Here is a 14,625-nt window from a genome sequence, read left to right as displayed (position 1 = left end):
TCTTCTTGTTGCTTTTTCCAAGATTGCTAATCAAATGAAACATCTCTTTTAGGCATATATAATAGGTGAAAAAAATCCCTTAGAACATCCATTGTGGTAGAGATTGGGGAGGAACGCCCCCCGGCGGAGAAGTGGAGAAACAAGAAATATTTCTCATTGAAATTGTGAAGGAGATTGAGGGCCCACCTCAATTTTATTAATTTTATATTTACATAACCGCTAAAACTGTGACACATCCCCCCAATCTCTCCCACACCACTACACCCCTAAAATACAATTCATCTTTTTGTTGACTAGGCACCACTGTCACATGTAAGGCCCCGAACCCGGTGACCCTACTTTAGCGTCGGATTTACTCATAAACACAGTTCTTCAAATCAGAGTTTATTAAAACTTTTCGCGGAATATAAAACATCAATCATTTGTTACAAAACATTAAATCTTTTCTTTGATACCATAACACAAAACTTTATATTCAAAACATCTTTACTTCTTTCTTTAGATGCCAGCCGTTCAATCCATGCCATGCGTCATCCTCTTGCTAGCTCTGTAATCGGCTCACCTGCGTGCATACTAAAAGTCAGCTACGCTGAGTGAGTTCTAGTTAATCAGGTATCATACAATTTATTTCCATATATTACTTCCCGTATCCGAAGACACATGTTACTACCTTAACCTTGTATAAATATCCATAGGAGGATCGTCACGTAATATTTATTAAAAGAACCATTACCATTACCCTACCATATATAATTTCCATAGGAGGAACACTATACTATCCATAGAAGAAACACTTTACTATCCATAAAAGGAACACTATACATTCCATAAAAGGAACACTATACCTTCCATAAAAGGAACACTATACCTTCCATAAAAGGAACACTATACTTTATTATTTAATATCCATGTAAGGAGCTAGTCACTTCCCTTAACGATACGTGCAATATCCGAAGATCGTTCACGTACCGTCAAGCAATCATTCATATATTTCACATTATTCATATAAGGCATACACTTATCTCTAAGGATAAGTGTATTAACAAACATATTGAGTATGCACACAGCCCCGAAAACGTAACACATAAATGGGGCTAGAAACTCACCTGAATTCTGCTTCTTTTTCTGATAGCTGTAAATCCCTTCTCTAACTGAGCTCGGCTGACTGTACAAGTTACACGTATCAATACTCGTCTGATCTAATCTGGTGGCATAGTATTAGCTTACTTTAACTTATCGCTTTATAATTTATTTTCTAATCAAACTTGGCTTTAGGCGAAGTTAACCCTCGGGCGAACTTAGCTCTAGGCGAAGTTAACCTTAGGCGAACTTAGCTTTACAGCGAAGTTGCCATCAGGCGAACTTGGCTTCAGGCGAAGTTGTCATCAGGCGAACTTGGCTTCAGGCGTAGTTGAACCTTAGGCGAACTTAACTTTACAGCGAAGTTGCCATCAGGCGAACTTAGCTTGCAGGCGAAGTTCATCAGGCGAACTTAGCTTGCAGGCGAAGTTCATCGCGTTGAAGGCGAAGTTGCCCAGATGAAGGCGAAGTTGCCCAGACGGCCGCTGTTCGGTTTCTTTCAGCATTTTGAGCGATTTTAACACCCTTGCTATGGTTCAATATCACCCACTACGCTTCCCGACCATTTTCGGTCGCTTATACACTAAAAAGCTTGGATCTTTAAACCTCAAAGATCAAGAATCATACCTTTTTGAGCTTGTTTGGATCTCGTTTAACTTGTTAACACAACTAATCGCTCTCTCTCGGACCTGCCCGATTCTTCCCTTGGCTCAGCCGGTTCCGGCGAAGTTAGTGGGTATGTGTGTGTTAGGGAGTTTGGTGAAATATGAAAGATATTTTGGGGTTTATGGGATATTTATATCCCTGAAATCCCATGGACCTAAGGCCCATTCTTATTTAACCCATCTCTATTAATCCAAATCCATAACCAACGTCCATTACCCGACACTAGCCCGACCCATACCAACTCCTATTCTTTTATTTATTTCCTGATAACCCGAGTAAACTTTCCCTCTATTATTAAGTAATATAATTAATATTATCTTGAAATTTCGGGATGTTACATCACATCCAACCAAAGACGGCGGAATATGTCGGGGCGTAACGTATTGATTGGACAGTAGTTCAAAAGACACTAATTAAAGCGACAATAATTATTTAATTTCGTTGATATTAACAAGTACATAAGTTTAATAAACAAAACAAATCTATCATACTTTTATTTTTTGAATAAATATCCTAAGGTAAAACTAATATATTCTATCTTTAACAATATAAATTGCTTGTATCTGTAACATGTATAAAAATAAAGTTCGTCAACAGAATGTTGGTAAGAATACATAAGTTTTAGTTATGTGTGTATATATATATATATATATATATAGGTAAATCACAACTCATATGTAGTTGGTGAGGGTTACAAATCTTATGAAAATGTAAATAATTAATTATATGGGGACCCGTTCCTATTGATACAAAATCAACATACTTGGGTAAATGTATAATAATACTATATGAGAATAGATGAGGATTAGATACCAACCACCAAACATAAAATAACATTTAAGCACATAGAGCATACAATAATCACACATACATTTATATTAAATTGCGTTTTGAATATATGTGGTAACAAAACATGAGCAAAAGTGAATAAGGTATACATACTACCCCCCAAATATAAAAGATGAAAAAAGGGGTATGTAAGTTCATATTGAATTTGGTTGGTTGAAAGATAAAGATCTTGGTTAATCATGTGAATGTTCTAACGTGTAAGCCTAAATAAAATTAATAAGGCTAGTTTTAGTTTGTGTTTGATAAATAATTAACTAAGGATTATAATGGTACACTGATATAATAACTTGTACTTGAAAAAGGAAAAGAAAGATAAAAACATAATTAGGGCAAGTTGATGTCACATCATAGATAATTATTAAAAAATATTAATCAATTCAGAAAAATTATAAGAAAACTACAGTCAACTAAATCAATGTGTTAGGAACAATTTTCATTTAGAAAGTTTAGTTAGATTCAGACCAAGGTTGGCTAAAACAATCATTCTTTTAAAAGGGGCATATTAATTTTGATTTAACCACCGTGGAGTCATAAAAATGAATTAAAATGCAAATAAAAATTTATTAGATTCACAACTCAATGAATTTAGTCATAGGCTTTCGTCTTGTACCATTTCAGTTTGTTATGACTAAATAATGGCTCAACCTTTGTTGGCCACGAATTATGTCAATTCTGAATCATTACAATTAGTAGTGTCCTTTACATTTTGAAATGGTATTTGGTGGAAAGAAAGTATAAACCATTGATGGGGGTGATAAATACATCATATGAAGAATATATATCATCAAACCCTTATAGTTATTGTGTCAAAGAAAATCAAATTAAAACATAAAGTTACAAGGAATGTAAGAACTTTTTTAAGGTATGACCATTGAAGATCATCTTCCAACTTTTAGTTCTTCGTCTCCTCAACAACATACACCATAGTTTATTTATTATGTGGGATCTTTAAAATGAATATATGATGGCTTTCTAACCAGGTAAATGAAGAAGATGAACATGAATAAAAGAAACCTTAAAGATAGTACAACTGGTGTTACATAACAACTTGATTACCTTAAATTTTAACAAAATAGTAACAATAAGAAAAATGAAGAAGATAGAGATGAGAGAGGGAGAGAAAAGAAGATAAATTCTTCTTTGAATTTAAAAAAGAATAATAATGGTACAAAAGAAAAGGAGGGGATGATAGTCTAATATAAGTAACAAGATTTGGAGGGGCTAACTTAAGAAAGTTTGTTTTTGTAAAAAGTTGCAAAACTTGGAGAAGGGGAAACGAGGGTGGGGTGAACGGTTTTGGGGGTGTTTTGGGTTGTATTATATTGTATTTTTAAGATATGGGGAGGAACATTTGCAAAAGTAATTAATTAGATATAATACTTAGGCTAGTTAAATGTATAAAGGCCCATTTAAAAATTTATTGTGTTATAAAATGATGTAAACACACTTATGAGTTATAACTTATTATGTATATGCAAAATACATACATACATACATACATACACACACACACACACACATATATATAACTTATTAGGGACTCCAAATATCAAGTTAGGTTATACGAGTTTCCAAATGCTTTAAATACGTAACACATTATAAGTAACGATGCGAGGTAACGATTTTCGATTCATCATGACTTACGGATATTTTAACATAGTAACTATGGTATAACTTTAGTATCAATGACCAATAACATGATTAAAACATAGACATACAACATTTCATTGATTATAAATGTTTCAAATCACATTGAAAAACTAAAATGGGCCGTCTTATTCTCCCCTACCACTAAGCATGTCCTTGATAATGTTTTATATGATTGTGTATTATACGTACAAGTGGTTTGTAACCTTTTTTTTAAACTTTCATTGTTAAAAAGTTTGTTTGGTAACATGTAAACAAAGTTGATATGCTACTATATGATTTGTTGACTACTTGATATGTTTCATATTTAGAATTTAGATTCGTTTATATGATATTATCCTATATATTACTTCTCAAATTATCTTCCCCACACATATTCACTTTTCATTGTGTTTATGCTTTGTTTTGTAATACTATTTTAGTAAAAAATTAATCAAGGATAATGTAACCAAATTTGTAAGGTGAGGTTTAGTGCTAGAATGATAATAACAATTATGAAACGAATAAAGGAAAGAGCATAATGATTTGTTGCGAGAAAAAACCCTTGATCTTGGTCGGATCCCCGGCACAAAAACCCCGGGCGATGATAAATCGTCTATCACCACTTTATTAATCAAAAAAGGTTGTTACAAGGTTAGAGATTATGATCAGTAATACAATTATTTCTCTGTGTGTGTGTGTATTGCTAGAGAGAATTCTAAGTATTGCCAAGGTATGTGCCATGCTTAACTAGCTGGCCATAAGCTCGTTATATGCAAAAAAAAAAAATAATAAAAAAACAATAACTAGAAGTCATATTAATCCGCCACTCTCCCACTAGCTGCGTCCATGCCTTTTGACCATGTGCTGAATGAGTCCAATAGCAAATAAATAGGTAGACCAGGTCCTATAGTCGTTATACATATTAATCACAACACCACTCAAATACAATTGTTAGTAAACAAGTAATACCGAGGATCCTTGATCCTTCGCAACCTGGAACATATATCAAGGATAAATGATTCACAAGCTACATAAGAATAAATTATTCTCAGTATAAAATCTATTCCCTAACAATTGCCCCTAAAATGGCAGGTGTTTACGGATAACAACTGTCATTTTGAATTTTGAATTTCCTGCAAAAAAATACGATTAGACATGTGTCAGAGATAATTATTATCACAAACCCTGATTATTGTTAGGCGCCTATATATCTGATCATAACAATCCCTTTTAAAACCATCTTCCTTGGCAGCCAAACAAGTATCTCTCTTGTTATCCTCTTTTCATTTTCTTTCTTATAATGTCGACCGTTTCTATCTCTTCTTCTTTTCCGGCCAATCGGACCCGAACGAAATCTGATCACAAGGTATACTTGCTAACCCTTCTTCTGAGATCTGTAAGTTCACCGATCCAGAAGTTGACGATCTCCGGCCACTTTTTCTGGATGACACCATCACCCGTCCCTTCGATTCCACAGTACGAAGTGACTGTATATCCGAGACTTGGGTTTGCTTTCCAGCCCAACCGTTTCTAATAGGCTACCGGTACCCATTTCTTAGCTTCACCCAAAGCTTTTTTACTCTGACATGAATCAGCTACATCCAGGCGATGCCCATGTTGTGGAGGGTACTACGCACTATTAAAAGGATCACTGACTAAGAAAGTGTTGAGTTCGGCTTGTCGGAGTTGTCGTATCTGTATACCTTGGCTACTCATGGTTCCCATCGCCTCGTCTTTAAATCAAAACCCCATCAACCGATTCCCATTTCAAAGGTTACCCAGAATGGTTCTTTCTGGAAAAAACTAATTCTTCTTTGTAAAAAGAGACTCAATCCCGGGTGGATCTGATTTACCTAAAAGATGGATAATGAAGGGTAGGATCCCGGATCCTTAGGTAACACAAATAGGATACTTGATTCTTCAACTAATGCTTTGTTTTTTCTTCTGCAGTTGATAACTTTGCTCTGTTAGCCAAACTTTCTAGAGTCAAAGATAGGATTAAGAAGTTCCTTGCACTGGATCCAGATATTAGGACCTTTCAAGCTAAGTTCATAGAATCTTTTCAAGAATCAAACTAAGAGTCAATTAGCAACATGTCAAGTAAGAATTTTTATTATTATGTTTAATATTAACTGAAAATAATTGAAAACTTATCTGTAAATCGTTGTTTGTAGGTGCCCAGAAATCCGGTAAGTCTGCATCCAAATTCTCCCTTGAAGACATTAATTGCATGTTTGTGAAGAAGGAAACTCTGAAATCCACACTGATGCATGAGCCACGCCCAGTCACCACCTGATCCAAGTCAGGAGCATCCAAGAGGAAGAAACTCTCAGAGCCAGAGAACCCTTTTGATGCTGAGAAACAACTTCTCGAGATGCTCACTACAGTAAGGATCCTTGACCCTGACAGCTTTTATTTATGAATCAAGTATTCTTCTAACTTTGTCCCACTTTCTTGTACAGGCCGTAAACTCTGCCAGAAGTTATCATGAGAAGATAGTTTAAGAGTACGAGGAGACCCTGTCTGGGATGAGGTCCATGGCCGCTGCAAAGGATAAGGCGCTTGCTAAGATGACCAAGGAGAAGAAGCAAGCCGAGGATCATGCATCCTCAGTCGAAGCTCAATTGCAAAAGGAGATAATCCGCGCCACTAACGAAGCAAAGATCTGGGCAGCCAAGTCAGTCCTCCAAGCTAGGATCAAAATTGTGAATGAGGCCAATGATCCTGCCTTCGACAAATCCTCATGGGACATGGCACAGTGGAAGCAATCCTTGGCGGCATTGGGTGGTGGCGAGGATGAGGTAGGCGCACTGATATCGCTGTTGGAGCTTAGGAGGCTGAAATGATGGGCATGGAAGAGGAGGCAGCCGCTGAAGAGGAGGCAACGAAAGAGAGCAATGAAGGATAGAAGAGACAAGGCCCGAGCCCGTTTTTTATTTGCTGATGTTTTTAAGGATAATCGATTATGATATGTAATAAAAAATTGTAATTAGGATAAAGGATCTATGATCCTTAAGACAATTGTCAGGGATAGCAAAGGTGGAGGGATCCTCTGTTTGTGGGGATGAAGCCTTTGATGCCCCTGTCTTTATTTTCCTGCACTTTGATGAACAATTAGTAACACCTGCTTAACCCGGGTGGATGGTCCATCTTTTGAATGGTGAAGTCCGGGTTAAGGATTTTGGTATGTCCAGGTGAGTTATTATTATTAATAATTTAAAACTTTTGACTATTTGCGTGTTATTTATTATTCTGAAATTATATCTGTTATTGTCTTAGATTTATTAAAAGTTTTGAGAAAAGTTTCAAGGATACATTATCCTTATAAAAACAGGTTAAGAATCCTGGATCCTTACATCTATAAAGATATAAAATTTAAAACCAAATAAATATAAATTGATAAGTAGAGATCATACTATAAGGTCTTATTAGACCTGAATTACCACAAGTGTCAAGATTTCCAAAATCCTTGTAGTTAGACTTAGGATACTGATGCATATTACTTATCATATTAACTGGGATTAAACCCAACAAGCTGGGGACAAGCCCAAAAATAAACTGGGGACAAGCCCAAAAATAAACTGGGGACAAGCCGAAAAACTGGGGACAAGCCCAAACTAGGGACTGCCCCAAAGATACGGATGTTAACTGGGGACACGCCCAAACCGGGATTTAGCCCAAACGTGAGTGACGTGAAAACGCCAAAACCTTAGGTATGATACGTCTACCATAATTCGTAGGATCCTCTATATAGCCGAAAGCAATGAAATTGTCAGCCACTAAGCGTGTACTGGTCCCACTGCCCCGAACTATATTTTGGATAACGTACGCTACATGCGAGAGTGTAGAAACCCTAATTCGTGAGAAAGGTAAAAACCTTTAAACCTTGGAAGATGTGATCATAGGGGATCACACCTTAATCGTGGTCTAGGCCAAGGAAATAGAAATGTACCTTAAGTGTGAGGAAGAGGTGGCTAACCTCTTAACTGTTGAAATCCTTATAGAAATATGTATAAACTTAAAGCTTGGAAAGGATAACTGTTAAGAATACATTATCCTTTAGTTACTAATGCAAATATGAAATGAATTAATGATAGGATAAAATTTACCAACTTGAGGATCCTTGAACCTTTAAGGATACATGATGCTGACTAGACAAAGTACTTCTTAAGATGGATGGCATTCCATGCTCTTGGTAGTCAGTCACCTTCCATCTTAAGTAAATGATATGCCCCCTTTCCCGCTTCTGATTCTATCAAGTAGGGGCCTTCCCACTTAGGTGCTAGCTTTCCATCTGCGGGATTAGTTATATTTTGGAAAGCTTTCCTTAAGACCAAATCTCCTTCTTGAAATCTTAGAGTCCTGATATTCTTGTTGTATGCCCCAGCTATCCTTTGTTGATATGCTGCCATTCTAATCGTAGCTAGGTCTCTTAGTTCATCAACAATATCTAGATCTTGGATAAGAACTTCATCATTGGCCTGAGGATCACGGATGCTCGTTCTGGCAGTAGGAAACACCATTTAAGTAAGGATTACAACTTCTGATCCAAACATCAATGAGAATGGTGTTTGACCTGTTGCTTTCTTTGGTGTTGTTATATCAAGCCCAAAGAACATAAGGGAGCTCCTCAGCCCACTTGTCTTTCTTGGATCCTAGTTTCTTCTTCAAGTTGTTGATGATAATCTTGTTACTTGATTATGCTTGACCATTGGCTTGATGGAGAACTGGTGTAGAAGTGATCATCTTAATGCCCCAAATGTCACAAAAGTTAGTGGTTCTTTTCTCGATAAACTGGGAACCACTGTCACAAATAATTTCTATGTGAATACCAAATCTAGTAATATTGTTTCTTTTAATGAAGGATATCACCTCTTTTTCATGGACTTGTACAACAGCTTCTGCTTCTATCCATTTTGAGAAGTAATCAGTCATGGCAAGCATGAACACTTTTCCTCCTGGCGCTTTAGGTAGCTTACCCACAATACCCATGCCCCACTTCATGAAAGGCCATGATGAGGATATAGGAAACATAGGTTCCGCTGGTTGGTGCAGAATGTTGCCGTGTCTTTGGCAAGCATCACACTTCTTTGAATACTCCATGGCATCTTTTTCTTCATGGTTGGCCAAACTTATCATGTTCTTAGAATCCTAGAGAATTGGGCTCTGCCTCCAGTGCGATTACCACAATCACCTTCGTGAAAGTCTTTGAGCACCTCTTGGATTTCAGGTTCCTCAATACACCTCAAGTATGGACCCGCAAGAGATTTCCTATACAGAATATCATGTAATAAGATGTATTGTGATATCTTAAGTTTGAAGGTTTTAGGATTTTCTGTGGCGGGGATCTCTCCATCTTAAATGAATTTCTTTATCGGGAGGATCCAAGATCCTTGATTATTTGAGGATAATGGATCCCAAAGCACAATCTCTTTGTTAGTTGTTATCTCCACAACTTCTTTTTCTCCTATTGCTGGGGAGAGTATATGGATGATCAGGATTTTCAAAGCTTCTGGGACCTTTAAAGATGATGCTAGATTTTCTAAGGCGTCTGCCCCAGCATTCTCTCCCCTTGGTACCTGTATAATACTAAAAGAATCAAAGAACTTTGATAGTTCTTTTACAATGTCTAGATATTTAATTAGTTTTTCTCCTTTAATAGCATATGAGCCATTAAAGTGGTTAGCTATTAATAACGAATCTATGTACACCCGAAGATACCTGATCCTCATGTGTTTAGCTAGTTGCAAACCTGCAATTAAAGCTTCGTATTTCGCTTCATTATTTGTGGCTTGAAACTTACAGGCTATAGAATGGGGTATTATGTCCCCCTGTGGTGATTTTAGTAGAATGTCTAATCCCGTTCCTCTAAGGTTGGATGCCTCCCCCCATGAACAAGATCCAAGGATCCTTGGTTTCCTCTAACTGTCGGACCTCCAATGTAACACCCCGGCTAAAGAAGAATACGCCCGGGTGAGACGTACAAATTTCCCAAAACACATGTGACACTATTAAGTGACAATAATATCATTAATTCATTTAAATCCCAAGAACACAAGTTTATCAAATAAACAAATACAAAGTAAAAGGAACAAAACAACGTCTTCTTATTTATTATTTAAATAACCTAACTTCTTGTATTTCTCGCCACTTCATCCTCTAATGAAAGTATGTGTAGCATATATATAAAATAAAGTCAACTAATTGAATAGTTGGCGAGTTCACACAAGTTTGATACAAGTACATACAAACCATACAATTCCATGAAACTTGGTGTAGTAATAGCACAAGCAATGTCTTTTCCATTCGGTAACAACCAAATGTACTCGGATAGGGGGTCCCTATTCCACTCATAACATCGAGGTCCTGAGTGCATAGGGGGGCGTATGATCATACTTATTCAGGCATCCATGAGCAAGTAGTCTTTGAGCAAGTAAACAAATAAGCACACAAGTCCATGTAATGAATTGTAGTTTGTAATAATAAATAAATGAAATTTAATTGTTGATAGGATATATATGCTACCCCCCAAAAAGTTAAAAAGTGTAAAAAGGGGGTGTGAGAAACTCACCTTTGAGATTAGATGTGACTTGAAATGAAAAACCGTAAGTGCGTTAAATGAAATCGAACGATTGAATCTCGCGAGCTAAAACAAGAAATACAAAAATTACTAACCAATTCACAGGACTATAACGTTGGTTTTAAGGTTTATACATTTATATTTATAAGTATTTTGTTACACATTTTTAAGTGTATTAATATTCAAGTTAACGGGTTTTATCAATTTTATTATTATAAAATTACTTACAAGATTAATAATATTTAAGGAATTTGTCGTCATCGGTATGTTTCATTTTAAAGTTACAACGACCTTTATATATATTATAATTGTTTTACGAGTTTTAACAAGTGGTCTGGATTTGTAAAAGTTGATACTTAAACGAAAATGGTAACGGAAATTAAAACAACTTTTATTTGACTATAAAATTAATTTTATTTATTTTGTATGATTTTGTAAATATATATTTGGTTTACAAAAATTAATAAAACAAGTTTGTGAAAAAAATATGGAAAGATCTGCTGTGACCCAGGTTCGAACCCGGGTCTCCACAACCATACTAAGCAGACACAACCACTGGACCAAACCATCACTTTTGTTAAAATATGGAAACGATTAGTTATAAAAAAAAAAACTCATATTCATCATCTTCCCCACAAAACCCTAGAATCAATTCTCCAAAATCGTTCCATGTTTGTTAAATTAGAGTTAGGGGTTTCGTTTGTCGGGTTAAAACGAATCAAAACCATGTAATAAATACCTTAAATGGTGCCAGAATGTGGGTGAACGAGTCTCGCCGGAAAACGGTTTTTAACGGCCAACTATGGGTTACAGAGAGAGTTTGAGGTTGATAGAAAAGTTGGTGCAAGTTTAGATGATGTTTTGGGTCTTATTTATAGGCTTAATTGATCCGATTGAAGTTAAAATCCATTTATTAGTGTTTGATTAAAATTCCGACGGGTCTAGGATTAAATACAAGTTAATTATTGTTTAAATGATGAAATAAATTGCGGATTAATGTGTATAGTTATTGGAGAGATCATTTGGTTGGATTACCGGATCAATCGGAGCTTGAAAAACCGTCCTTATAAGTTGTCGGCGCCGGAATCCGGCGGCCGGAACCCCTGATCGGAACAACGCGACGGGGAAGGGGGGAGAGGGCTGGCTGGTTTTTTTTTTATTATATTTTAATGATAAATACACTTATAGCCCCTGGACTTTATAGATATATATAAAAACTGATTTAAAGTTTATTTATTCGTTAACCCTTGAACTTCATAATTATACCAAACTCTATCAAACTTTTTATACTTCAATATTTTTGATTTGTTTACATTATATCCTCGAATAGTTTTACACTTTGATTATTTTATAAACTTTTTAAGGCTCGGAGATTCATTAATCGAACAATACGAATAGAAAATGAACATAAACGAACTTTAAGTCCTTGAATATGATATAAATTGATAACTTTCAAAAACTAGTACATTGAAATGACAAAACGGGTCGGTTCAACAAAAACAAATACAAATACGAATACGAAAAATTGACTAATGTCACATCCAAGTCGGCTTCCTTTTGTATACTGAAATCAGCTACAAAGTCAACCAATGCTTGAGATTTGATAATTGTCATTGGCTCATATTGGATGTCGTATGCACTTAGTTTTACAGCCCACTTAGCCATCCTACCTGACATCTCTGGTTTTCTAAGAACATTCTGGATAGGATAGTTAGTTTTCACAATTGTAGTATGAGTTTCAAAGTAATGCCTTAACTTAGTAGAAGGCATAATTAGTGTAAGAACTAATTTTCCAAAATGAGAGTACCTGGCTTCAGCATCTAGAAGACTTTTACTTACATAATAAACATGATGTTGTTCCTCTTCATGATCCTTTACAAGGACAACACTTACAGCATTACCCGAGACAGTTAGGTACAAAGATAGGGGTTCCTCATCTGTTGGCTCCATTAATGTTGGTGCTGAGGATAAGTAATCCTTCAAGGCTTTGAGTGCAGCCTCATGTTTCTTCGTCCACTCAATCTTTTATAATTTTTAAGGATATCATAGAAATCCTTACACTTTTCCGAAGATCAGGAGATGAACCTATTCAAGGCTGCGATCCTGCCGGTCAACCTTTGTACGTCTTTTGCATTCACGGGTGACTTCAAGTTGATGATGGCTTTTATTTGTTTTGGGCTAGCCTCTATTCCCCTCTTAGTGACCATATACCCAAGGAGCTTTCCCACTTTAACACCAAAATGGCATTTGGATGGGTTGAGTTTCACGTTATACTGGTCGAGGATGTTGAAGGCTACTTCCAAGTCTTTAAGATGATCTTCAACCTTCTTGGATTTGACTACCATGTCTATATATACTTCCATGGTCTTCCCTAGTTGATCTTTGAACATCATATTGACTAGCGTTGATAGGTTGCACCTGCATTTCTTAGTCCAAAAGGCATGGAAATATAGCAATATATTCCAGTAGGAGTCATGAATGCTGTGTCTTCTTGATCAGATGGTTTCATATGAATTTGTTGAAATTCAGAGGAAGCATCCATAAAAGTAAGCATCTCATATCCTGCTGTTGCAACCACCATGGAGTCTATATGCGGTAATGGGAAAGGATCCTTGGGACATGCTTTGTTTAAATCGGTGAAATCAACACATACCCTCTGATTTCCATTCTTTTTTTATGAAACAACCACAATATTAGCCAACCATAGAGGATACTTAACATCTCTGATCATACCGGATTTAAGAAGTTTTTCAACTTCTTCTTGTATGATTGCATTCCTCTCAAGAGCGAATTTCCTTCGCTTCTGGTGAATGGGTTTAATGGAAGTATCAAGGCCTAGTTTATGAGTAATTACCTCTTTTGAAATACCTGTCATGTCGGAGTGCTTGAAGGCAAACGTGGATTTTCGTTGTTAGAGGAAGGATATTATATCCTCTTCAATATCAGTAGGGATACAGGATCCTAGGAAAAATTTTATGTTTGGATCCTTGGGGTCCAAGGATTTTTCTTTCAGATCTTGTTCTCGAGCCTCCGACACGTTTCTAGGATGTTGTTGTAGTTTCTATGCTACCCTTTGCTTAGCCTCCGGCTTCATGGATGAGGAGTAATAGTTCTTAACCTCCATTTGGTCGCCGTCTGTCACACCCGACCAAAGGCGGCGGAACATGCCGGGGTGCAACCGATTGCCCAAATACACAAGACACTATTTAAAGTGACAATATTTAATCAACTCATTTTATTTCATAAATCAATAAACAACACATCTCGTTCATATAAACAAATTTGAAAACAAGTAGTAATCATATTGTTCAATTTACTAATACCCAAATAGTCTTGGTAACATTTTTCGTCAAGCCCTCGAGTCAACAAAAGTCAAACCTGTAACATTTCATAAAATAAAGTCTGTCAACACAAAGGTTGGTGAGCAATTCATAAGTTTGAGCATATAAGTATATTATAATAAAAGAAATCCACAATACTTGTATACAAAACAATAAATCAAAGCAACAACTTGGATAAATTGACAATTGCTAATAGAATTACGTTAGCGCCACCTAGCTACAAGGGGTTGCCAAGTAATCTAGGATTTTATTGACCATTGCTAAACACATTAGCACCACCTAGCTATAAGGGGTTGCCAAGTAGTCTAGGATTTTCTAATTATCGTTAATTGCATTACGTTAACGACACCTTGCCATGAGGGGTTGCCAAATGGTCTAGGATTTATAGTTCCACCATCCAAAAGCGATAAACACATAAGCATGTAAGCATAGAAAACCAAATCGAACAATTATTTAAGTAAGGTATACAATCACGTTTGT

This window comes from Bidens hawaiensis, unplaced genomic scaffold (assembly GCF_021521415.1).
Source record: "Bidens hawaiensis isolate Kalapana, Puna unplaced genomic scaffold, B.hawaiensis_p1.1 tig00003654_1, whole genome shotgun sequence".
Lineage (NCBI taxonomy): Eukaryota > Viridiplantae > Streptophyta > Magnoliopsida > Asterales > Asteraceae > Bidens > Bidens hawaiensis.
This window is presented reverse-complemented; position numbering follows the sequence as displayed.